The sequence below is a fragment of the Nyctereutes procyonoides genome, unplaced genomic scaffold (assembly GCF_905146905.1).
Source record: "Nyctereutes procyonoides isolate TBG_1078 unplaced genomic scaffold, NYPRO_anot_genome, whole genome shotgun sequence".
NCBI lineage: Eukaryota > Metazoa > Chordata > Mammalia > Carnivora > Canidae > Nyctereutes > Nyctereutes procyonoides.
In genome coordinates this window covers 25875963-25902138 of record NW_026575142.1, presented here as the reverse complement: position 1 = coordinate 25902138, position 26176 = coordinate 25875963, and the positions used below count along the sequence as shown (strand labels likewise).

General features: G+C 37.1%; 1 protein-coding gene and 2 pseudogenes across 2 annotated transcripts in view; 1 reads left to right on the top strand and 2 right to left on the bottom strand.

The window, feature by feature from the left end:
• Window positions 1–26176, bottom strand: part of BAZ2B (bromodomain adjacent to zinc finger domain 2B) — a 296342-nt gene that overhangs the window by 264896 nt on the left and 5270 nt on the right. The window lies entirely within an intron of this gene.
• Window positions 3969–24273, bottom strand: LOC129498429 (complement component 1 Q subcomponent-binding protein, mitochondrial-like; annotated as a pseudogene).
• Window positions 16367–16486, top strand: LOC129498967 (5S ribosomal RNA; annotated as a pseudogene).

Genomic DNA, 26176 nt, shown 5'->3' with positions numbered 1-26176 from the left:
TGCATGGAGCCTGCTTCTCCCTCTGCCTGTGTCTCTGCCTCTCTCTCTCTCTCTGTGTGACTATCACAAATAAATAAAAATTTAAAAAAAAAAAAAAAAAAGAGACACAGATGGTCAACAGGTGCTCAATCAACATCAATGATCATCAAGATTATGCAAATCAAAACCACAATGAGGTGTCACCTCACATGCGTTAGAATGGCTATTATATAAAAAATAAGAAATAACAAGTACTAGCAAGGATATACAGAAAAGGAAACCCTCTATGGAAAACAGTATGGAAGTTCCTCAAAAAATGAAAAGCAGAACTGCCATATGATCTAGCAATTTTAATTCTGGGTATTTGAAGAAGATTTAAAAAACTAACTCAAAAAGATATATACACCCCCAGATACATATGTTCACTGCAGAATTATTTACAATAGTCAAGAAACAACCAAAGTATGTATTAATGGATGAATGGATAAGGAAAAGGTATATTTTTACAATGAAGTATTACTCAACCATAAAATAGAAATACTGCTATTTGTAACAAAATGGATGGAACTTAGGGCATAATGCTAACTAAAATAAGTTAAAGAAAGAAAAATACCATATGATCTCACTTATATGTAGAATCTAAAAAAGAAAGAAGAAAGAAAAGAAAGACTCATAATACATACTGAGGACAGATCGATGGTTACCAGATGCAGGAGTGGGGGAATAGGTGAAATGGGTTAAGAGGTCAAAAGTTACAAACTTCCAGTTATAAAGTAAATTAAGTCATGAGATGTAAGATATAGCATGGTAACATGGATAGTAAATTATATTGCATATTTGAAAGTTGCTAAGGGAATATATCTTAAAAGTTTTCATCTCAAGAAAAAAAAATTTGTTAACTATGTGTGGTGACAGATGTTAATCAGACTTAACAGGGTGATTATTTCACATCATATATGAATATCATTAAACTAATTAATGTTATACATCACTTATACTTCAACAGAAAAAATATCTCCTTAAAAAATGGAATAAGCGACTTTGGCATTTCAATGTTATCTAAATCCAGGGGGTAGAATTACTTCACCAAGAGAGTGATTATAGTGAAGGAACAGTGCAGGAAAAACAAAATATGAAGTTGTGGAAGGCATAAGAAAACAAAAAGTTTAAAGGACGATAGAGTGATAAACTTGGTTAAATGCTACAGGTTTAGTCAAGACTGAAGTCACAGAAGTCGTCAGGGTCACTGACAAGAACACTTTTGTGGAGTTGATGTGAAGCAAAAGCAATGACTAAAGTCAGATCAAGAAAGAACAGGAGGAGAGCGGAGCCTGGGTGGTTCAGTCAGTTAAGTGCCTAACTCTTGGTTTCAATTTGGATCGTGAGCTTAGAGCAGTGATCGCAAGGTCTGAGGATGGAGCCCCCATATCAGGCTCCCCGCTCTTCAGAGAGTTGGCCTGGATTCTCTCTGCCCCTTCTGACTTTGTATGTGTGCTCTCTCTCTCTCTCGAATAAATAAATCTTTAAAAAAAAAAAAGAATTGTAGGAAAGTATTATAGGTAGCAAATAAAATTCTGCTAAGTAAAAAGCAGAGAATTTATGGCAATAATGAAGGAAATGAAAAGAAGGATCCTTTTTTCCGAGTATGTTGTGGTAATAATCCAAGAAAGGGAAACATAATGATGCAAAAGGGAGATGTGATAATAAGACGAAGCAACTATAGGAAAACAACAGGAATTATATCCATCTAATAAAACCCCAGGTTGGAGTATGAGAGAGCAGAAAACTGAGTGTACTGGGGTTGACCTCAGAACTAACGCTGGGCAGATCCTCTTGAGATAGCTCTCAAATATGATTTGACTTGATGATGGGTTGGGTAATAAATACTAAGCATATGGAACAAAGAAGTTCTTGTAAAGGCAAAAATCTTATTGGCATTTTTTTTTCTCTTTCCAATTGGCCATCAACCAAATTTCACAAAGTAAAAGGGGCTTAAAAACATTCCTACAAAAAAGTCATGGGTTGACTATGCTAATGGTCTGAATGTGTGTGTAACCCCCAAATTTATGTTGAAATTCTAAACTCCCAATGTATTAACATTAGAAGAGAGGGCCTTTGGGAGGTGATTCAGTTGGAGATAGAGCTCTCATGCAAGGAATTGGGGCCTCTTAGCTCTCTTGGTCCCTCTAACATTGATGACATAGTAAGAAGATGGCTACACTCTATGACCAAAAGCAGGCTCCCACCAGACTTGGATTCTGCTAGGATCTTGATCTTAGACTTCCCTGCCTCCCAAATTGTGAGACAAATTTCTATTGTCTATAAGCCACCCAGTCTACGGTATGCTGTTACAGTGGACCAAACAGGACTAAGACAGAGTAGAAAACTAACAGAATCACAGGAAATGACACAAAAATACCAAAGCTGATGCTTCTGCTCCTAGTTATCAACCATATTATGTGGGGGGGTGGGGGGGATCTCTACCAAAATAAAGAATTTAACAATAAACTTCTTATAATATGGATATCTATTACTGTTAACAACTATCATCCTAAGTGTTCAGTATACCTTGAGAAACTGGCTCATAATTTAAAGCCTTCACTTTTAGCAAAATATTTTAAGATATTTTTTATATCATCTTTATCTCATCTTTTTTATTTTATTTTTTAGTATATCATATATCCTACATAAATATACTAGAATATTAGTAAATATATAATTCATAAACAATAAAATGACAAAAAATATATATATACACACACACACGCACATATATAGGTGATCTATGCTCCCAACACATTTTTACTGGTAGGGAAGCACAGTCAAAACAGCTCTAAAAAAACATACAAAACACCAGAAAAACAGTTCAAAGACCATTAATATATGACTGGAGCCTAAAAATCATGTAGTCTAAGAAAAATTTCTCAACCTTTAAAGTGAACTTGATTTAAAGACAATACTAAGGGGTGCCTGGCTAGCTCAGTTGGTACAGAGTGCAACTCTTGATTTCGATGTTGTAGAGATTACTTGAAAATAAAATCTTAAAAAAAGAGAGAGAGACACAATTCTAAAAAAAAAAAAAAAGAAACCAGGCAAAAGCAACTACTGCTAATCACCCACTTAAAAGAAAACAAGTAAATGCTCTTTGAAAACAGGGGTACCTGGGTGGCTCTAACTCATTAATTGGGCTTAGGTTGTGATCTCAGGGTCATGAGATCAAGCCCAGAGTTGGGCTCTACACCTAGTGTAGCGTCTGCTTAAGGATTCTCTCTTTGCTCCCAGCCCCCGGCCCACTCTCACTATCACTCACTCTCTCTCTCTCTCATAAATAAATACAATGTGAAAAAAATGTCTTCAAAAACAAAAACTCTGCCCTTTTGGGAATACAGGCATACTTTGTTTTGTGCTCTGTTGTACTTCACAGAGCGTGTGTTTTTACAAACTGAAGGTTTGAACAAGCTATCGGCACCATTTTTCCAACAACTTTGTGTCTCTGTGTCACAATTTGATAATTCTTGAAATATTTGTGGTTTTTTTTTTAAGATTTTATTTATCTATCATGAGAGACACAGAGAGGCAGAGAGAGAGAGAGAGAAAGAGAGAGAGAGGCAGGGACACAGGCAGAGGGAGAAGCAGACTCCAAGCAGGGAGCCCGACGTGGGACTGGATCCCAGGTCTCCAGGGTCACACCCTGGGCGGAAGGCGGCGCTAAACTGCTGAGCCACCCAGGCTGCCCAGTTTTTCTTTTTTTGAGAAAGGAGATAAACCGATTTTATTGTCCATTACTATGTTATACAAGAATATAGGAATAAGATTTGTAGAGAATAAATGGGTAAATAAGAGGGCAATGGAAATAATTTAAATTTGAATTATTCTCCGTGATATTACAATGAAAACCATCCCAAAATATGTGTGTGAGTGGCTTCAGAATAGGTGTGTTCCCTGGCAAAACCTGCCATAAATTTAAGATGTTCAATGTTTTGTCTGCTCTATGGCCCTTGATAAAACTTTTTGGGATCTTCGAGAAAAAGAATGTTTTCCCATTGCTCCAGGGCTGTGCTGAACTCTACTCTTTTACAAATGTGTTATCCACCCATGAGCCTGCCAGGAAATCCATCAAGGGATCATGTAAAGCCCAAACCAGGGGATTGGTATTGGGTGTCCTTCCCCTCAGGATCACCAATGGACCGAAAGCTCATTTTTCTGAGGGAGAAGATGTCACTTTTGTCCTCCTCTTCTTGCCCAAGCTCATCTTCTAGATAGTGACAGTCCAGCAACAGAGCCTTCTTGCCACCATTCTTTATAACATTAACCCTGAAATTGGGAATGGGTGTCTGTTCAGGCTCCTGCTCTTCAACCCTCTGCCCTTGTGAGGGCTCCTCCTCCCCATCAAATGTTGGCAGGATGCTACTGTTAATGTTTAAAGTGACAACAAATGATCTCTAGCAACTTTCCCAGCTCCTTTGGCTTCTGTCCCATTCACTTCCAGCTTCCAACCTCCAGACATCTTGAGGAGACTTCTGCTTCTGTCTCTTCTCTTCCTCAATTTCATCACTCAGTAAACAACAAAAGCTCTGTCCTCCTGGGTTTGCAGCTTGCTGCAGCTATAGCCCCAGGGTGCTCAAGAGCACAGGAGGCTCAAGCAGATCCAGCCCATTTGCAGGCAGAGTGCCCCATGAAAGTCCCCATGAAAGGCCTCAAGTGCTCCACGGAAAGCCCACACAGACTGCAGCAGAGGCTGAGGCAGCAGGGTTGGACTGGTTGCAGAGTCCCAAGCTGGGGGGCTGCACTGGGGATGCAGACATGTGTAGGCATGAAGGTTGACCCACGCAGAAGATCCTAGCCAGTACCCCACTGGAAGTCCTCTATTTCAAACTTTTTCATTATTATTATTTTATTATTATTTATTTATGATAATCAGAGAGAGAGAGAGAGAGAGGGGCAGAGACATAGGCAGAGGGAGAAGCAGGCTCCATGCACCGGGAGCCTGACATGGGATTTGATCCTGGGTCTCCAGGATCGCGCCCTGGGCCAAAGGCAGGCGCCAAACCGCTGCGCCACCCAGGGATCCCCATCATTATTATTATATTTGTAATGGTTATCTGTGATCAGTGATCTTTGATGTTACTAATGTAATTGCTTTGAGGGGCCATGAACCATGCCCATGGAAGACGATAAATTTTATAAATGTTGGATGTGTTCTGATTGCTCCACTGATGGATCTCTCCCCCTAAATTGGTCCCCCCTATTCCACAAGACAGAACCATACAAAAATTAGGCCGATTAATAACTCTACAGGGCAGCCCCGGTGGTGCAGCGGTTTAGCGCCGCCTGCAGCCCAGGGTGTGATCCTGGAGACCCAGGATCGAGTCCCACATCAGGCTCCCTGCATGGAGCCTGCTTCTCCCTCTGCCTGTGTCTCTGCCTTTCTTTCTCTCTCTATCTCTCATGAATAAATAAAATAAAATTTAAAAAAAAACCTACAATAGCCCCTAAGCATTTAAGGGAAAGGAAGAGTCACAATCTCTTTCTTTAAATCAAAAACTAGAAATGATTAAGCTTAGTGAGGAAGGCATGTTGAAAGCTGAAACAGGCCAAAAGTTAGGGCTCTTGTGCCAAACAGGCAAATTGCGAATGCAAACAAAACATTCTTGAAGGAAATTAAAAACGCTACTCCAAAGAACACATGAATGATAATTTAGTGAAACAGCTTTACTGCTGTTATGGAGAAAGTTTTAGTGGTCTGGATAGAAAATCACACCAGTCATAAAATTCCTTGAAGCCTAAACCTAATCCAGAACAAGGCACTAACTCTCTTCAATTCTATGAAGGCTGAGAGAGGAGAGAAAGCCGCAGAATAAAAGTTGGATGCTAGCAGAGGTTGTTTCATGAGGTTTAAGGAAAGAGGCCTTCTATCTCCATAACACAGAAGTGCAACATGAAGCATCAAATGCTAATATAGAAACTGCAGCAAATTATCAAGATCTAGCTAGAACAATTAAAGATGGTGGCTACACTAAACAATAGATTTTCAACGTAGACAAAATAGCCTTCTATTGGAAGAAGATGTCATCTAGGACTTTCATAGCTAGAGAAGAGAAGTTAGTGTCTGGCTTCAAAACTTCCAAGGACAGGTTGACTCTTGTTAAGGACAAATGCAGCTGATGACTTGAAGTTGAAGCTAATGCTTATTTGCCATTCCAAAAATCCTAGGCCCTTAAGAATTATCCTAAATCTATTCTGTGTTCTAATGGAACACAAATGGAACAACAAAACCTGGATGACAGCACATCTATTTACAACATGGTTTACTGAATATTTTAAGCCTACTATTGAGACATATGGCTCAGTAAAAGAAGATTCCTTTCAAAATATTACTGCTAAAAAAAAAAACAAAAACAAAGTATTACTGCTCATTGACAATGCAACTGGTCATTTAAGAGCTCTGATGGAGATGCCCCACGAGATAAATGTTGTTTTCGTATCTGCTAATTCAATATCCGTTCTGTAAACCATGAATCAAGGAGTAATTTTGATTTTCTGGTCTTATTATATAAGAAATAAAAATCTGCAAGGTTATCACTGCCAGATAGTAATTCCTCAGATGGATCTGGGCAAAGTAAATAGAAAACCTTCTAGATATGATTCACCATCCTAGATGCCATTAAGAACATTCATGATTGATGGGAAGAGGCCAAAATATCAACATTAATAGGAGTTTAGAAGAAGTGGATTCCAACCCTCATGAATGAACTCTGAAGGGTTCAAGATTTAAGAGAAAGAAATAACTGAAGATGTGGTGGAAATAGCAGGAGAACTACAATTAGAAGTAGAGTCTTGAATGTGTTACTAAATTGGTGCAATCTCATGATAAAACTTTAACGGATGAGGAGTTACTTCTTATGGCTGTACAAAGAAAGTGGTTTCTTGAAATGCAATGTTCTCCTGGTGAAGATGCTGTGAAGACTACTGAAATGACAACAAAAGACTTAGACTATTACATAAACTTAGATGATAAAGCAGTGGTATGGTTTGATAGGACGGACTCCAGCTTTGAAAGCAGTTCTACCGAGGAATACCATGCAGCCAAAAAAAATGATGAGATGATGCAATTTGAGACAACAGGGATAGATAAGAGTGTTATGCTAACTATAATAAGTCAGACTATGAAAGATAAATGCCATGTGATTTCACTCAGAAGTAGAATCTAAAAACAAGAATGAATGAATAAACAAAGAACAAAATCAGACTTAACAAATACAGAACAAACTGATGGTTGCCATAAAGGAGAGGATAGGGGGCTTAAGCAAATTGGGTGAGGGGGAGTGGGTGATACAGGTTTCCAGTTGTGGAATGCATAAGTCATAGGAATAAAAGGCACAGCATAAGGATCATAGTGAATGATACTGCAATAGCATAATATATAAACCTGTCAAACACTACGTTGTATACCTGAAACTAATGTAATATTGTATGTCAATATAGTCAAAAGTAATTTTAAAAAGATATGTACAGGGGATCCCTGGGTGGCTCAGCAGTTCAGCGCCTGCCTTTGGCCCAGGGCATGATCCTGGAGTTCTGGGATCGAGTCCTACATCGGGCTCCCGGCATGGAGCCTGCTTCTCCCTCTGCCTGTATCTCTGCCTCTCTCTCTCTCTTTCTATCATGAATAAATAAATAAATAAATCTTTAAAAAAATATGTACATTATTTTTAGATATAATGGTATTATTGCACAGTAAACAGACTACACTATAGTGTAAATATAACTTTATATACACTGGGAAACCAAAAAATTCATTTAGCTCACTTTATTGCAATATTCACTTTATTGCTGTGGTCTTGAACAGAACCCACAATTTCTCTGAGGTATGCCTATAGATTTAATATAATTAAAAATTTTATAGGATGCAACCAGAGGAAAGCAGCTTAAATTTAGGTTTCTAAAGCAAAAAAATTCTTTAAAATGTGCTATTTCTTAATTGTAAAAAAGGGAAAGAAAAACATTGAAGGAAGAGAACTTCTAATGGTCTTGAATAGTTCATCTCTTCACAATGTGAACTTCATCACATTTACCTAAATTTCAAGAAGAAAATTTAAAAAAAAAGAAGAAGAAAGAAGAAAGAAGAAGAAGAGGGGCACCTGGCTGGCTCAGTGTATACAGCATGCACTCTTAACCTCAGAGTTGTGATTTCAAACCTCACATTAGGCATTAGAGATCACTTGTGTAATTTTTTTTAAATGCAAAGAAGTACTTTTTTAAGTTTCTAATAGACTTTTTAAGGTTTACATTTTAAAACTTTATACTTTTTAATACTTAAAAAGTATTTCTTGACATGATAAATAAAAGACTGATTATACATAATAATGTTTTTAATGCCTTTTCAGATTTAAGATCTATATCTATTTTTCCAGGTTCACTTAAATTGTATGTGCGAAAACATATTGACCACAGGAGGCTTATATCACATATCACATCTCATTCCCTAGAAAATGTGTTATTTTAATACCTATTAATGAAAAACATCTGATAAACACCTAAAGGTATAACATCACAGGATGGATAGCAGTCTAACTATTCACAAGAATGAAAACTCTTTTCCACGCTGTTAGAAAGATTCTTTCCTAATAGCTTTCTAGGCAAGAGAACAAGTCTGAAGCAAATGAGAGTTCAGTTTCAGGGTTTTTTTTTCTCCTATTCAACAGGCCTTACATTGCTTATTTTTAAAACAGGAGTTGTAAATGAAACATAACAACTACAGGTGAGGAGTTAGAATCCTCATTAATTTCAGTTGCTGGTTGTCTTGCCAATTTCCCTCGTCCACTTCTGTTTCTATGGTAACAAAGGTAGACTCAGGAAGCAGAAGCAAATATTTTAAGGTAAGTTATATAGGGATAGTCAAGTACTAAATGGTAAAATATGAAAAGGAGGAAGGGAATCACAATTCACATAATTTTAAAGATACTCAAAGGAAGGAGTCTGCCAGTCTAGTATTTTCTCCTTGATTGTTTTCATTAAAAAGTCTTCACATTTTCATTATAACCTCTAAAAATTTTGATTCCATTCCCACTATGGGTGGCCAAAAACCAAAACTAAACAAAACTCTAAAGTCACCAAGTGTCCAGATTTACCCTCCATCATAAAATGGATAGTACTAGAATTAAGGCTTTAAAATATGATAGCATATTTTGCGATCCTAACTGGGACTCCATTTTAGACTTTGATTTTTTTTGTAATAGTGGATTCTAATATGGCTTTTTATTTTCAAGCAAAGCAGCCACCTTTAAGAATGAAAATAAACCTCCTGTTAATACTGGTATGAACCTCTCATATATACATTTCTTTTATACCAATGAAATACATATGTGTCTGGACTATAAATTTATTCAGCAGAGTTTCTAATTATTCCTGGAGTCATCTTAAGTTTGGGAGTATCCAAAATCATGACTTTTTAGATTTTTTGAACTGTTCCATTTTTTCCAAGTTGCTTTATACTCAAAATCTTCTAATTTCTCTCTTAAAGCATTTTGTCACTCCAAAAGAGTCTATGTTGCTGCCTCTGTCTCTCATTACTCTGGGGGAAGCAAGCTGCCATGTCAGAAGGAGCTTTATGGAGATGACCATGTGACAAAGAGCTGAGGCCTCCTACCAACAGCCAACAAGGAACTGTCTACAACAATGTGAGCTTGGCATTAGATCCTCCAACCCCCGTTGAGCTTTGAGATAACTGCTATCCCAAGTGGAAGTTTGATAGCCACCTCAAGAGAGACCCTGAGTTAAAACCACCTAGGTCAATCCCAATTTACTGACTCACAGAAACAAAAATACAAAGGTGAGTGGAAAAAGCAGGTTGGAAAATGATATACAGCATAAAGCTATATAAGGTTTTAAAACATGCTAAATCATGTTGATAAACTTTAGTATTTTCCTAAATTAGATAATCAATAAGTTATCTTATTTATCTTTTTATTTCCTCCTACCCTAACTCAAAGAGTTCCTTGCCTAGAGCAAAATACTTAATAAGTAAATGACAAAGTAAAGCATTAAGATGTAATGCAATTTGGCCAAAATTCATACCTAATGGGCTTGCTCTTAATGCTAAGAGAAACAAAAGTTTAAGCCCTTACCTCTATGTGACAACTAAAATAATAAAAAGAAAATAAATGTTCATTTATAAAATACATGATATGCTAACCTATAAACAACAGAAAACAAAATCTACATTTTGACTACCATTATCCATAGTGAACATATAAACTTTGGCTAAATTTCTGCATCTTTATCTACAATTTGGAACGTACCTCCGTTTAGTTCTATGCATCCAAATATTACTCCTCTTATAAGAAAGTTCCCAAGGGGCACCTCACTAGCTCAGTTTAGCATCCAACTCTTGATTTCAGCTTGGTTGGTGATCTCGGGGACATGAGATCCAGCCCCAAGTTGGGCTCCATGCTCAGCAAGAGTTTGCTTCTCTCCCTCCTTCTTTCTCTACCTCTGCCCCTCCCCCCTCATGCTCTCTAAAAATAAATAAATCTTAAAAAAATAAAATGAAAAATAAATAAATAAAAGTCCTAGCTGACACGTAAAGGCTAAAACGTTTGGGGTACCTGGGTGGCTCAGTTGGTTAAGCATCTACAGGGCATAATAGAGTCCTTGCTTAGCAGGGAGTCTGCTTCTCCCTCTTCCTCTCTCTCTACTCCTCCCCCTGCTTGTGTGTGCTCTCTCTCTCTCAAAAAGATAAAATCTTTAAAATAAATGAATAGAAGTTTAAAATTTTATTTTGTGGGGGTACCTAGGTTGCTCAGTCATTTAAGCATATGCCTTCAGCTCAGAACATGATCCTGGAGTCTCAGGATCAAGCCCCATATCAGGCTCTCTGCTCAATGGAGAGTTGGCTTCTCCCTCTGTCCGTCACTCTACTCATGCTCTCTCTCTCTCTCTCTTGCTCTCAAATAAATAAATAAAATCTTTTTTAAGTTTATTTTGTAGCCATAGTAATTGTACAATAGTGCATAGGCTTTACTAAGGCATGCAAAAGTAAACTCAAGGATGCTGGTTAACATTCTTGCTTGCTCTTATGAAAATAATCAGCCACAACTCCTAGTAAGAACAGCCTTTTGGGGGAATCAAGAAAAATCCTTAAAATTATGATCATATTCCTCAAAAAATCTTACCAAAGCCATTCCTTCTAAATAATTCAAATACAAATATAATTAATTCCCCAGTAAACAGAAACATATGATTATCTGTAACAATTAAGAATATACAAATTAGGGGCACCTAGGTGCCTCAGTCGTTAAGCATCTGCCTTTGGCTCAGGTCATAACCCTGGAGTCTTTGGGATCAAGCTCCAAGTTGGAATCCCTGCTCAGCCTGCTTCTCCCTCTGCCCTTCCCCCTGGCTTTCTATCTCATAAATAAATAAAATGGTTTTAAAAATTATATATACATATTAAAATGAAATTATTCCCATTAAGAATAAAAAAATTCTCAAAGTCCACAGGAAGATGTATAAGAGAGTATAACCTCTCTTGAGGAAAATTTCATGAATATGTGAAAAGAGTTTTAAAACCTCAATACAGCATTCATTCACATAATCCCTCCCAAAAATCCACCCAAAAGGACCAAAATAAGTATGAGGAATGTCATCATCAAAGAAGTCAGGGAAAATACCAAAACTATAACAAGATTCTGAGTCTATACACATATGTCCCAATGGTATAAGGGGCTGACTTTAAGAAATAAGAATATTCTAAAATATCCCAACCCAGGGATCCCTGGGTGGCACAGTGGTTTGGTGCCTGCCTTTGGCTCGGGGCGTGATCCTGGAGACCCAGGATCGAGTCCCACATCGGGCTCCCGGTGCATGGAGCCTGCTTCTCCCTCTGCCTGTGTCTCTGCCTCTCTCTCTCTCTGTGTGTGACTATCATAAATAAATAAAAATTTAAAAAAAATATCCCAACCCACAACCTGTAGAATTAAAGTTTAGGAACAGGGAAGGCTCATAAGAGAAGTGGGAGTCACAGAGCTTGGCACTCACATTCACACTGCCGAAAGACATCAAGAGCTACCTTTTGGCCTCATTGTTTTAATTTTCCTCAACCTGTCATTAGGATTGAAAAGGAGTCAGCTTTATAAGTGATGATCAAATCTGATTAAGCAGTCACAAGTACCGACTCACCATACTCATATTCCACAGTATCACAGCGTAGCCATTCTGCCCCTGATTATATCTTCCCATCCACAGGTATTCCAGGCTCTCCTAGAAGCACGGGAACTGCTAAAATCAATCATGTTGACCCTCAAACATAGGATTACAGGTATACCTACAACACAGATCTCTTGAGACTCAGCAAAAAAAGTTCTAGGAGAAAACATATCAAACTGTATTTCCTGTTGCCCAGTTCATCTTGTTGCTTATCCCAAATATTAAAAACCATAATCTAAACCTCTGTCTAGCACTAATTGTAAAATGAAAAACAAACTTAAAAAACACCAAGGTAGAGAAAGCCATCAAGAATTACCAAATTGCCCATGCATTTAATTAAATTTTAACTGGCTTTTTAAAAGTCTTAATAGAAATAGATTAATACTTGCCTAACGTGATTTTCAAAAACACATCTAACAAACCAAAAGCAAGTATCACAGACAATGATGAAGTATTTGAAGCATTTTCAAAATCAGAAAAAAAAATAAAGGCATGCTCAATGTTAATACTAGTCAACGTCATTCTTTACACAGAATAAAGTTATAAATATTAGAAGTGTGGCAGCAAAATTATCTTCATTTGCATAATATATGATTATATATATGAAAAGTCCTATAGAATCAATTGAAAAAATATTAGAAAAAAACAAGAAAGTTGAGTAATTCAATCAATGGCCAGTAGGAATTACTCCACAGTGTTTTGGGGAAAACTGAATAGTCTGTGGGAAAAAAAAAAATAAAGCTGGGTATTCACACTTCATCTCTTTCACTTAAATAGATTCCATATATGGTAAGTGAAAGCAAAACAAACTGTAGAGCCATACACAAAAAGAATGCAACACTAGTCTTCTGAGTATTTAAGTCTTCCTATATTGAAAATAACAATATGGGGGGAGGGAATTCCACAATAAGTATAAGAAAAAAAAGAAGAAGGAAGGGAAAAAGAGAAAAGAAAAAAAATGATAACTTAGGAGTAATGTTCTGGAGCTTGCTCATAGAAGTTCACAAGAGTCAACTGTTAAAATTCTGGGGAATTTTGCAACCCAGTTATTAAACACAGTCATTATTAAAAATTAAACTATATAGGGGCTACTGGGTGGCTCAGTCAGTTAAGCATCTGACTTTTGGTTTCGGCTCAGGCCATGGTCTCAGTCATGAAACTGAGCCCCTGTCAGGCTCTGTGCTCAGCAGGGAGTCTGCTTGGGATTCTCTCTCTCCCTCTTGGCCCCTCTCCTGCTCACATTCACTCTTTCTCTTTTAAATAAAAACGTAGAAAAATAAAATAAAATAAATAAAATAAAATAAAAACATAGGAAAAAAAAATAAAATAAAAATAAATAAATAAAATAAAATAAATAAAATAAAATAAAATAAAATAAAATAAAATAAAAAAATAAAAAAAACATAGGGATGGCTGCGTGGCTCAGGGGTCGAGCAGTTGAGCGTCTGCCTTTGGCTCAGGGAGTGATCCCGGGGTCCTAGGATTGATTCCCACATCGGGCTCCCATCATGGAGCCTGCTTCTCCCTCTGCTTGTGCCTCTACCTCTCTCTCTATGTCTCTCATTAATAAATAAAAATAAATAAATAAATAAATAAATAAATAAATAATAAATCTTTAAAAATAAATAAAATACAGAAATCTTAAAAAAATTAAATTATATAAACTTACAAATCAATAAATTATTAAAAATAAGATAATAAATACTCAAAACTTATCACTTCTAATTATTTTACCACATTTTATTATTCTCTACACTGTGGAGGTTATTTACATCTATTGTATCAGCTTGGTACAGATATTGTATAATAATTCTGTGTCTGCACATCCCAACTCTGCTCAGTGGTATTAATTGTTAGAATGAAATAGGCCATGTCAGGAGTATTTACACCAGGAAAAAGAACACACATTACAAATCACACTCCCCCCACCAGACACACAAACCAGTTGTTAATATTTACCAGAATGACACTGTATAAATGTAAACCATTCATTACGCTTTGACCCAGCGATTCGATCTCCAGGAATGTTTCCTAATGAAATGAATTACAATATGAATATGCACAAAGACTTAGTGACATTTGATGTTAAATTATTTCATTATATATTGAAATATACATTAATCAAAAAGTTTAAATGCCTCAAACATGAGTAGTTGAATAAACTAATATATACTGTTTAGAATATTCAATGACATGAGAAAATGCTCCTGATATAATCAGATAAAATAAGAAATTAAAACTTTGTTTTATGAAAAAACAGCAAAGAGGCATTTCTAATTCAAGAATTTTTTTTTTAAGATTTTGTTTATTTATTTGACAGAGAGAGCACAAGCAGGGGTAGCAGGAGAGGGAGAAGGAGGTTCCCTGTTGAGCAGGGAGCACAATGTGGGGCTCAATTCCTGGACCCTGGGATCATGACCTGAGCTGAAAACAGATGCTTAACCGACTGAGACACCCAGATACCACCAATAATTTTCTTTAAGATTTATTTATTTATTTGAGAGGAATAGAATGTGTATGTGTTGAAGGAGGAGCAGAAAGAGGAGAGAACCTCAAGCAGACACCTCAATGAGCATGGAGCCTGACAGGGGCTCAATCTCATGACGGTGGGCAGCCTGGGTGGCTCAGCAGTTTAGCACTGCCTTCAGCCCAGGGCATGATCCTGGAGTCCTGGGATCGAGTCCCACGTCAGGCTCCCTGCATGGAGCCTGCTTCTCCCTCTGCCTGTGTCTCTGCCTCTTTCTCTCTGTGTCTCTCATGAATAAATAAATAAAATCTTTAAAAAAAAAATCTCATGACAGTGAGATCATGACTTGAGCTAAAATCAAAAGTCAGATGCCTAACCAACTGATCCACCCAGGCGCCCCTGTAGTTGAAGAATTTCTGATATTTGTAACTTGAACTCTGAAATTTCTTTCCACCAAAGCTCCAAACTCATTGCTAAACACACCCACATCTTCTCATTCTCATTCATTAATTACAGAGGTACCCCTCCTTGTAGATAATGTCAGTCTAACATGGGTTTGGAACCCACGTCTTCCCACTTCTCAAAGTATTTCTGAACTCTATCCCTAGACCTCTATTTTCATTCTCATCATTAAGAAAGTCATCTTCAAGCCCACATTTCCTTCCTAGAAACTTGCTGATTTCATTTCCCTTAAAAAATAACAACTATCCAAATTCCACAGTCCTATTTCTTTAGCTTTAGTCCAAAACACTCCACTAAAACTATTATTGCCAAGGTCACCAACGTCCTTTTTTGCTTAATAGGATTTTTTTTATTTGTTTTTACTTGGTATCACAAAACCATTTCACTCTATGCTAGTGCCCCTCATTTTCTTCTTAGAGGAGAGGTTTATGAAACTAACTTGCTGGGTTTTTTTCATTTATGAAGACTTTCATTTCATTAAATAAGCTTCAGTATAAAATAAAAATGGAAGTAAAAGAACTTTGGACATTTGAGACTTTTATCTTAATATTTTCTGTATTTTTCAAAACTTGAGAAATTTTTTAGTCAAAAATACACTTTTAAAAGTCTTGTACATCTGAAACTGACAATGTATGCCATTTGTACCTCAATTTTTTAAATGCTAGAAAATAAACAAAATGAATATAAAGGAAAAAAATCAAAGGACAATGAATATGATTAAGAAGGAAAACTGGCAAGTTACGGAGTTGCTTCCACAATTTACTTTTATCATAAACAAATATGGCACAAATATAACTTGAACCTTTAAAAAATAAACTCGTTAAGTTATATTTTAATAGTCATAATTCAGACATCTAGTAAGTATAATAGAATTACTGACCAGGAAGATGACCCAAACTTATCAAGGACAATTTATTTTTAATATGCTCAGTATTATCTAATAAAATTAATATTTTTATAAAGAATTCTATTACAAGAGGTAGAACCAAATCAAAAAGTTGACCTTTAGTTATCTAGTTCAACATTCCTTGTAACAGAGATTTTTTAGAGTATACAGCATTTTTTTAGTGGTACAGATACTGTTAACAGGAGGTTGGGCCTTAAGATGGGCATTAAAGGGTAGTTCTACTAGCAAAAAGGAATGGGAAATGGAGTGTCTGGCTGGCTCTTTTGGCAAGAGCACACAACTCTTGATCTTAGGGTCAGGAGTTTGGGCACCACTTGGGGCAGAAAACGTACTTTAAAAAAAGTGTCTACGGCCATACCACCCTGAACGCACCCAATCTCTGTCTGATCTCAGAAGCTAAGAAGGGTGGGGCTTGGTTAGTACTTGGATGGGAGACCGGCTGGGAATATTGGGTGCTGTAGGCTTGGAATGCCTGGGTGGCTCAGCAGTTTAGCGCCTGCCTTCGGCCCAGGGCATGATCCTGGGGTCCCGGGATCAAGTCCCAGGTCGGGCTCCGTGCATGGAGCCTGCTTCTCCCTCCTGTGTCTCTGCACCTCTCTCTCTCTCTCTCTCTCTCCCCGTCTCTCATGAATAAATAGATTCTAAATTTTTTTAAAAAAAGAAAAAAGGAATGGTTAGAATTATATGTCAAAAAACAAAATAAATATATGAAATGTGTCTATGAAAACTCTGGGGAGGAGGATTTTTATTTATTTATTTATTTGAGAGAGAGGGTGGGTGTGCACTCACAATACAAAAGTGCACAAGTAGGGTGTTAGGAGTGGCGGGAGAAAGAGAGAATCCCAAGCAGACTCCATGCCGAGCACAGAGCCTGAAGCAAGGCTTGATCCCAAGACCCCAGGATCACGACCTGAGCCAAAACCGAGAGTCAGGTGCTCAACACAGAGCCACACAGGTACCCTGGGAAAAGGACATTTTTTAAGCTTAAAAATGGAAAGAATGTTTTAAAAGATGAAGAAATGACATTTCACATTTCTGGAAGTAAAAAACTACTAAAAAGCTAAAGAATTATAATAAATATAATAAAAGCATAGTATCATTAATACTTAGAATTTATAAATAGCTTATAATCAACATACTAAAACCTCTGTGTAGTAACAGGCAATGTCAAAGACAAATCACAAAAGAGAAGCATATTTACTAAAAGATGTTCATTCTAATTAGTCACAGAAATGCAGATTAAATAAGGTACAGTTTTGTTTTGTTTTGTTTTACAATGGACTCGGCAAATGGCTAAAAATGATGAATATGACCCAATCCAATGAAGGTGTAGTGAAATAGGTATGGTTATATACTACTAGTGAAATACTATAATCTCATATAATCCTTTCAAAGGCCAAGTTCACAATACATATATTAAGAGCCTTAAAGTATTCCCAGCCTTTAACCCAAAAATTGCATTTTTAGGGATTTATCCTATGAAATAATATCAAACAGCAACAAATAAAAGTACTATGCATAAAAATGTGCACTGAAGCATATCTATAAAGGTCGGAAGTAAGGAATCAATCTATCTGTATGCACAACCATGTGCTCCACTATTAGCATTCCAGTGTAGCACAAGGGAAGAATCAGATAATCCTGTGAGGAGGTACGGGGCTGGGAAAATTTTTTAAAAATAACTCTTAAGAAGTCTTAGAAAATAAGCAGATTTTACCAAGCAGAAAGAGACGGAATAAAAATTGTATACAGGGAACATCATGTGCAAAAGCATGGATTTATGAAAGTCTATCGTCAGGGATCCATAAAAAGTATGGTATGTTTATGTTTAGAACATGCTTCCTCCTATCTCCCACTGGTTTTCAGAAAGTGATGTTTAGCAATGGTTTAAACATATGCAGGGCAATAAATACAAAAAAAAATGGAAAATATCAAGCTAACTGTATGTGAGTACTCATCTTCATACATCTTTGTTATACCAGGAGTGAAGTAGAAGGGTTTTAAAGAAAGTTTAAGCTAAACTCATCATGAAACTGTTATGATGTATTAGAAACAGTATCTAACACTGGCAAGTGGTAAGCCACAGTCAATCTCTCGTTTGTTGGGAGAGAGACACAGCACAAGCAAGGGGAGGGGCTGAGGGTCAAGCTGGCTCCCCACTGAGACGGGAGCCCAATGCAGGGGCTCAATCCCAGTACCCTGAGATCTGCCCTGGTCCAAAATCAGATGTTTAACTGAATGAGCTACCTAGCCTCCCCCATCCCCCAGTCTTTCTTCCTCTTGCTTTCAGTATCTGGAAAGGAGGAAATAAATGTTCAGCTACATCAAATTATTGTTATATTCATAAGAAATAGATTTGCATGCAAGGTAATACAATCTCCAACCTCCCCACACTACTCAACTCTATTCCTTTAAAGTATTATGTAGCTCATGTATAACCTTCTACCCATTCTATTGCTATTAGTCTAATCATTACCACCTAACACTGGAATTTCTTCAGAAGTCACTGGTCTTTCTTTTAATAGTCCCTGCTTTCTACACATTTAACAGATTTCTTCCAAATCTATCTTTCTAAATTTTTAATCACATCACATCTCTGCTTAAAAATCTATTAGCTAACCTAAACTCCCCTTTGTAACTTTATCTCCCATTACAAACATTTAGTTAGGTAAGTTTCCTACATCATCCTCTCCTTTGTTCAGGTTGCTGTTCTAAAATATCTATCTCAATCAATCAATCAATAAAATTAAATTTTAAAAAAAACCTACTACTTCCTTCAAAAATCAACTGAAGTTTCACCATCTCCTTGAACACTTTTAATTCCAAACCAATTTCTTCTCTTTACATTCTGGGGTATCAATAGCAATACTTAAGCAATATGAACTATCCTGGACCATGCTACCTTCATATAACAGCAAACACTCATTTTTTTTTTTTTTTTTTAGTAGACCCTATGGCACCTGGGTGGTTCAGTCAAGTAAGAGCCTCAGTCAGCATCTGCCTTCAGCTTAGGTTATGATCCTAAGCACCTGGGATGGAGCCTCCCCTTACCCCCTACTGTTGCATCAGACTCTCAGCTCAGTGGGGAGCTGGCTTCTCCCTCTCTGTCTGCCCCTCCCACCAACTCGTATTTTCTCTCTCTCTCTCTCTCAAATAAATAAGTAAAATCTTTAAAAAATAATAAAATAAAATAAAGTAGGCTCCAAGCCTACTCATGTTCTTGAACTCATGACACTGAGATCAAGACCTGAGCTGAAATCAAGAGTTGAATACCTGGGTGGCTCAGTGGCTGAGTGTCTGCCTTCAGCTCAGGACCTGGTCGCTTAGGGCCTGATTCTGGGATCGAGTTCCCCATCAGGCTCCCCATGGGTAGCCTGCTTCTCCCTCTACCTATGTCTCTACCTCTCTGGGTCTCTCATGAATAAATAAACAAAATATTTAAAAAAAAAAAAAAAAAGGTTAGATGCTTAACCAACTGAGCCACTCATGTACTCCCAGTAGAGGTTCATCTCGTTGGGGGGTGAGGGGAATGTGGGTAGGTTCTAGTCAGTAGGTTATATCAAAATATAGTAAATATTATCTTTGACATGAACCATACTGAGACAGATAAATGGTCTCTCAACAAGCCCAACACAGACAGTTTGACTGCCAGCACTAAAGTAGATGTCATTCACATAATGGAGTTCCAGATACTCATAGCTGGCCTGCATTTAGGAACTATGATATACAAAAAAAAAATATTTATATTAAGACACAAGAGCCACACCATGAGAGCTACCCAGGAACAGAGAGTATCTGACTCCTGTATACTGCCTATAAATAACTTCACTGAATGAATGGTGGTTACTGAAATTGTTTTTCCTTTCCCAGTTCCAATTTTTCCAATGTAAATAATTGAATTTCAATGGGCTAAAATCACAAAAGATGAAACAGCACTTTATGTACATCCTTTCTCCCTAAGTAAATTATGCCTCCTTGAGGATATTATGGGCTATGCATTTCATTTCTGAGCACTTTAAATTGTTTCTAGTTACTAAGAAATAGATGTCAGCCCGATTCTGGTTCTCAATTCAGTGACCAATTTATTTAATTAATCACTACTGCCTAATATGTGACTATGAGCATATCACAATAGTAAGAAATATGAAAAAATAAGTGATTTTTACTCGTTTCCATGGGTAACTACAGGATTACTTTCAGGTCTCTTGTGAAGTCCTGACATTAACCAATACAGAAGGCAGCATGCATTTCTACCCAGGTAGATGTAATTAATTTAGTTGGTACCTCTGGACTTAAGCTGAAACATATAAAATGCTACCTACTAAGAATAAAATATTTGCAATAAACTGCAGAAAAAAAAATGACCTATTTCACAAAAAGTGTCTCGCATTAAAGTGAGAAAGGTCAAATTCAAGATACTATGTCAACAGAATACTTCATGAAAAGCAACAACCCAAAAAACCCAAACACTGGAAAGTTCCTATTCTGTCTAGGACCCTGGCATACCTTATGCCTACCGTCCCATTTCACACATGGTACAAAAGCACTTACAAATTCTTTAAACCAATTCTTCTCTTGTTTGAATTCTGGCAGTACACCTATGAATAGTCTTTCTGAAAAGGGAAGGGAAAGAAAGCTTTCACCTAACTGGCCAAAGTATTGCATGTTCTCTTCCTGGACCGGCTGTTTACACAGCCCTTCCCTAACCCTTCAAATTCCTACTTCAAATCCCCAAGGTATGATTATAGATAAGAATTATTTTCTCAATAAGCTGCTGAAAATATTAATGTCAATGCATAATAAGTTAATGCTAAGGTACTTAGGCCACAATGGAGAAAATCTTGAGATTTTCCTGAGGACTAAATTGTGTCACAGCGCTCCATTTCTCTTAACTTCATTTAAAAGCCTTCTTTAAAACGGCCTCCTCTTTTTGATGTTGTTACTATCCACCCCCTAACGACACACTTCCTTTTGCTCTACAGTAACCCCTCTTTTAAAGAGATTTGACCCACAACCTCTACCTGTTACTGTTACCTGGCATACCCTATTTCTTCCAGTATGCTACACTAACCCATAAAAGAAGAAACACATCATCCTATGACTTATAGGCTGCTCCCTGATATTCTTCAGATGCTCAAAATGGGCTTTGCTCTTTCATATGTTGCCACAATAGTTCATGTCAACAGTAATCCTTTCCCCAAGGAAGTCCAAAAGTATGTTTCAATAACCATGTCATCATGGAAACTAGAAAAAGTATGGCTCCTCTCTAAACTCAGACACTGGATAGCCCTCTATTTCTACTCATTTCCACCTTTATCTCAAAACACATCATCATACAAGAAATAATTATGTGGGGGATCCCTAATGGCTCAGCAGTTGAGCGCCTGCCTTCAGCTCAGGGCATGATCCTGCAACCCCAGGATCGAGTCCCACGCTGGGCTCTTTGCGTGGAGCCTGCTTCTCCCTCTGCCTGTGTCTCTGCCTCTCTCTCTCTCTCTCTCTCTCTGTGTGTGTGTGTGTGTGTGTGTGTGTGTGTCACTTATGAATAAATAAAATCTTTTTTTTTAAAGAATTATGTGGATGTCTTAAAGGTTTTCTTCTAGCACATCTCTTGCAAGTAAATGGTCATCACAACATTGTAAATAAGGAAAATGAAATGAATTTCATTATCTTAGTGGAGTAATAATGAAGTTAGGAAAAGTCTAACTCCTGAAAATGAAGCCCTTATACATTTGTGTATGACTTTTTTTTTTTAATCTTTCCTTTTCATACTTTTATTAAGTAGGCTCCACGCCCAGCATAGGGCTTGTTCTCATGAGCCCGAGATCAAGACCTGAACCGAGATCAAGAGTCAGATGCTTAGGGATCCCTGGGTGGCATAGTGGTTTAGCGCCCGCCTTTGGCCCAGGGCGCGATCCTGGAGCCCCGGGATCAAGTCCCACGTCGGGCTCCCTGCATGGAGCCTGCTTCTCTGCCTCTCTCTCTCTCTCTCTCTCTCTGTGTGTGTGTGTGTGTGTGTGTGTGTGTGGCTATCATGAATAAATAAATAAAATCTTTTTTAAAAAAAAGAGTCAGATGCTTAGCTGACTTAGCCACCCACGTGCCTCATATTATTTTATTTTATTTTATTTAAAATAAAATCGAGCCCTACGTGAGACTCGATCCCGCGGCTGCAGGATCAGGCCCTGGGCTGAAGGCGGCACTAAACCGCTGAGCCACCCGGGCTGCCCCACCCCCATACTATTTTAAATGGTATTTCTATTATTAGTGAAATTCAGTACTAATGTAATTATAAATAGCGCCTATACATTTTCTTTTTGTCTTTATGGATATTTCTATTATTGGCAGTTTAGCCAGTCTATCCTCTTTATTCATCCAAAGTAACTAAAAGAAGTAAAAGTGTTAATTGGGTCAGTCATCAAATTCCCTTTGAAAGCTAGTTCTTCACCAATAAACTGAGAAAAGGGAAACAGGTGTCCTCTTGCTCAATGTTCTTAGTAGGTATGACCATGCATTGTTTCAAAACAGAAACAAAAACAAAAAACATTTACAAAGCATTGGAAAAGAATGAAGGAGAAAGGAACACAGTATTTCAATAACTCTGATCAGTAAGGGCAGTTCTGTCAATTTTAAACTGGCCTCCACAAACAACAAGGCTATCACTGAAACAGATGATTTGAAACTGATTAACCTGCCTTCACCAGAAAAAGCCAAGCATTCTTGAAAGCAATGGAGGAAAGAAGGATCCCATAACATTTTCTTTCTCTTCTGAGAGGGAAAGGTGTAGGTTGGGATAACCTCAAAAAGGCTACTCAACCACTCCATATAACTAATAGACCTCGCTTTATTTATTTGTTCTATGAAGGGCTCATAATTCCCTTCTTCTATTGGATCCTTTCTTCCTCATCTCTAAATATTCCAGTTTACTCATTCCTGTTGATCTAATTTAATGCTACCCAAGCCAAAAGAGCCTTTTCTAATGATTCCAACCAGAAGTCACCTCGCCCCTAATTCTGAGCTTTCACAAAGTTTCAACCATAGCTCTCCGAAAATGCTGAACACTGTATTCAGGACAAACTTGATGAATGAAAGTAGCTGTCCCACATTTCCCCCTATTATTGGTACTAAACAATACAAGTGTATCAAATACCAGTGATTCTCCTGTGTGTGTCATTGCTGAGTCAATTCATCTTTCAAGTAATGGCCACACTTCCTACTGTTTTGTTGGGTTAAGAATATTTTATTTATTTTTTAAAGTTTTACTTAAGTAATATCTCTACCCTATGTGGGGCTTGAGCTTATGACCCCAAGATCAAGAGTCACATGCTCCTCCCGACTGAGCCAGCCAGCCACCACCCCCACAGGTTACTAATATTTTAGAAATTGAGTTCATTACCTCACCTTTCTTTTTATCTGAATAGAATTATCTGTTGTAATGAGAACCAAAAAAAGGTAGACAACTTCTCTCCTAGAGATCTATCAAGTGGAAGAGGAAGGGAAACAAAACTTATTTGAATTTTACTTCCCTTTATTTCCTCAGTTTATTCTCTGATGAGATTCTTTAGAGCAGGAAAATAACCGAAAGGACAACAGTCAAAACGCAGAGGAAAAAAAAAAAAAATCATACAATAATTCACAAAATGATTAATGAAACCTCAAATAATAGCAAATTAACTGTGTAATAAAGTTATTATTACATGCAACTCAAAACTAAAACATAACACATCGTCCTTTAATAACCTTTGAATTTATTATTTAGAAAAAAGTGCAGCCCACTTCAGCTAGATTAAATTTGGCCATATATTCTATTACCAACACATCTAGCCATTTGTGAAGCCAAGAAAGAGTAAAATGCACTCTTAGGAGTGGTACTCAACCTTGAAGTGCTGAAAGCTACTTCATCATCTAGCATGGGGACAAACACATACATGCACATGTGAACATAATACTGTGTTGTGTAGAAGGCTCAATATAATCACCATCCTTGTAAATCACTCATGTATCCACTTACTTTAACATACACAAATCAAGGCAGAGCTCCCCGAGATTCCTACAAGGATATCTGAAATCACATTTAACGTTTCCCCTCCCACTCTTCTCACGGAAAGCTTGGCATATAGAGGTTTTCTCCTCTTTCATCAGCCACTGCTAGGCAGCACAACATGCAGGAAACTATTACAGGTGGACTAGGAAAGCTTGGGATATAGAGGTTTTCTCCTCTTTCATCAGCCACTGCTAGGCAGCACAACATGCAGGAAACTATTACAGGTGGACTAGTTTACACATATCATTTAAATACTGTAAAAGCATATCTGTGCTTAATATTCCAGAAGGGACCCAAAAAGCAGAGGAAGAGAGTCCTCATTAGATTTCTACTAAAAAAATTAATGCAGCTTTCTGGTTTTAGGAGTAGCATTATCCTAATCAAATTATAATGTCTTGTTGCTCTTCTTTTCTATCTCATCTTACACCACTCATAAACTAAAGAGTACTGTCTTGTTTCTATATATTAAATGAAATTGTTTTCTAACAATGACAATCACAGCCTATTCCTTCCTTGCGTTGTTACCTAAAACTATAGATAACTAGCAAAATATAATTTTTTTTAGCAAAATATAATTAACAACATTTTTAAAACAAAGATAATTCAGTTACTTATCTATGGATAAAATTATACAACATATTTCCCCAAAATCACAATCGCTGTGTAATCTAGGTTTGTTTGTTTTTGGCCAAGATGAGATATATGATGGGTAATGCATTATTGACCTTTTACACTTGGTTCTTTCAAAGCTGCTTCTTTTTATTCTGCATTTAGTTTAAATTAAATATTTAAAATTGAAGCTGTTCTATGTTGCAAACACAGCTAAAATGAAGAGCTTCTGTAGCAGCAGTGACCAGATTTTAAATGCAGGTAGATCAATAAAAAAAAAAAAAAAAAATCACTAAGCACGGGCTCCATGTGTGAGTGGAATGGTTTATAATAGCTTGCAAATGACTATGTGCTTGCTGTAACCAGCTGTTCTTAAATTATGAATATGCAACCAATTCATGTTAAAGCCAAATCCCAGCACTATTTCTACATAGAAATCCCAGTAGTTTTGCTTGTTCTACATGTTAGCTCTGTTAAGGATACAAATAGCAGTAAGCTTCCGAACAAATAGGACCAAACTATTGGCATTTCATGCACTGGGTCCATTATCACAGTGGGGGATGTCAATCATTGGTACATTCCTATAACAGCTCAGGCAATATGACAATGATCTCTCGTAGGGGAAAAAAAAAAATCAAAATCTCTGCAGCATACTCAAAGTCCTTCTGACAACCTAATGCTTTCTTACTTCAGCCAATCAGAATGTCAGACCTGACCTACTAGAAGACTTGCATCAAGCTTGAAACATTTAAAAACATCAATCATAAAAACAAAGACAGGACATTGAATTATACAGTATTAACCTCCAGGGTTTGCATACAAAGACCTTAGATTTATTTATGTCCCAGTGAGTTAAGAGCTTCAGTACACCGTTCTTTACACCAAACTGACTGCCAATTTGATGAACCTCTCTGCCCTCAGCAGGAGTGCACCGTCTTTGATTAATGAGTGCATGCTTGTGGAAAAGTGTTAAGAGGAGAAAACAGAGGAAAAACACACAATTATGCCTACACATAGCTGAAGTACCAATGCAATAATTATCTTTAAACCAAATGCTTCATTTTCCTTAAATATAAATGCATACATCTGCACACACAAAATTAGTAAAGGTTCTTTATCTATTTATTACCTTCATTATTATTATTATCTCTAACACTTTTTTAATGAAAGGCATTCAAAAACCAAAATATAAATCAAATTTCATAAATTATAAAAACAACTATTTTAAAAGCATTAATTTAAAAAAAGATAGAAAACACCCTATATTATACAGTAAGTTTTTAAATAAGTGTGACAAAAATTTTATTTTCACCTCATACTTTTATAAAAGCCTATTCAGGGGATCCCTGGGTGGCGCAGCGGTTTGGCGCCTGCCTTTGGCCCAGGGCGCGATCCTGGAGACCCGGGATCGAAACCCACATCAGGCTCCCGGTGCATGGAGCCTGCTTCTCCCTCTGCCTATGTCTCTGCCTCTCTCTCTCTCTCTCTGTGACTATCATAA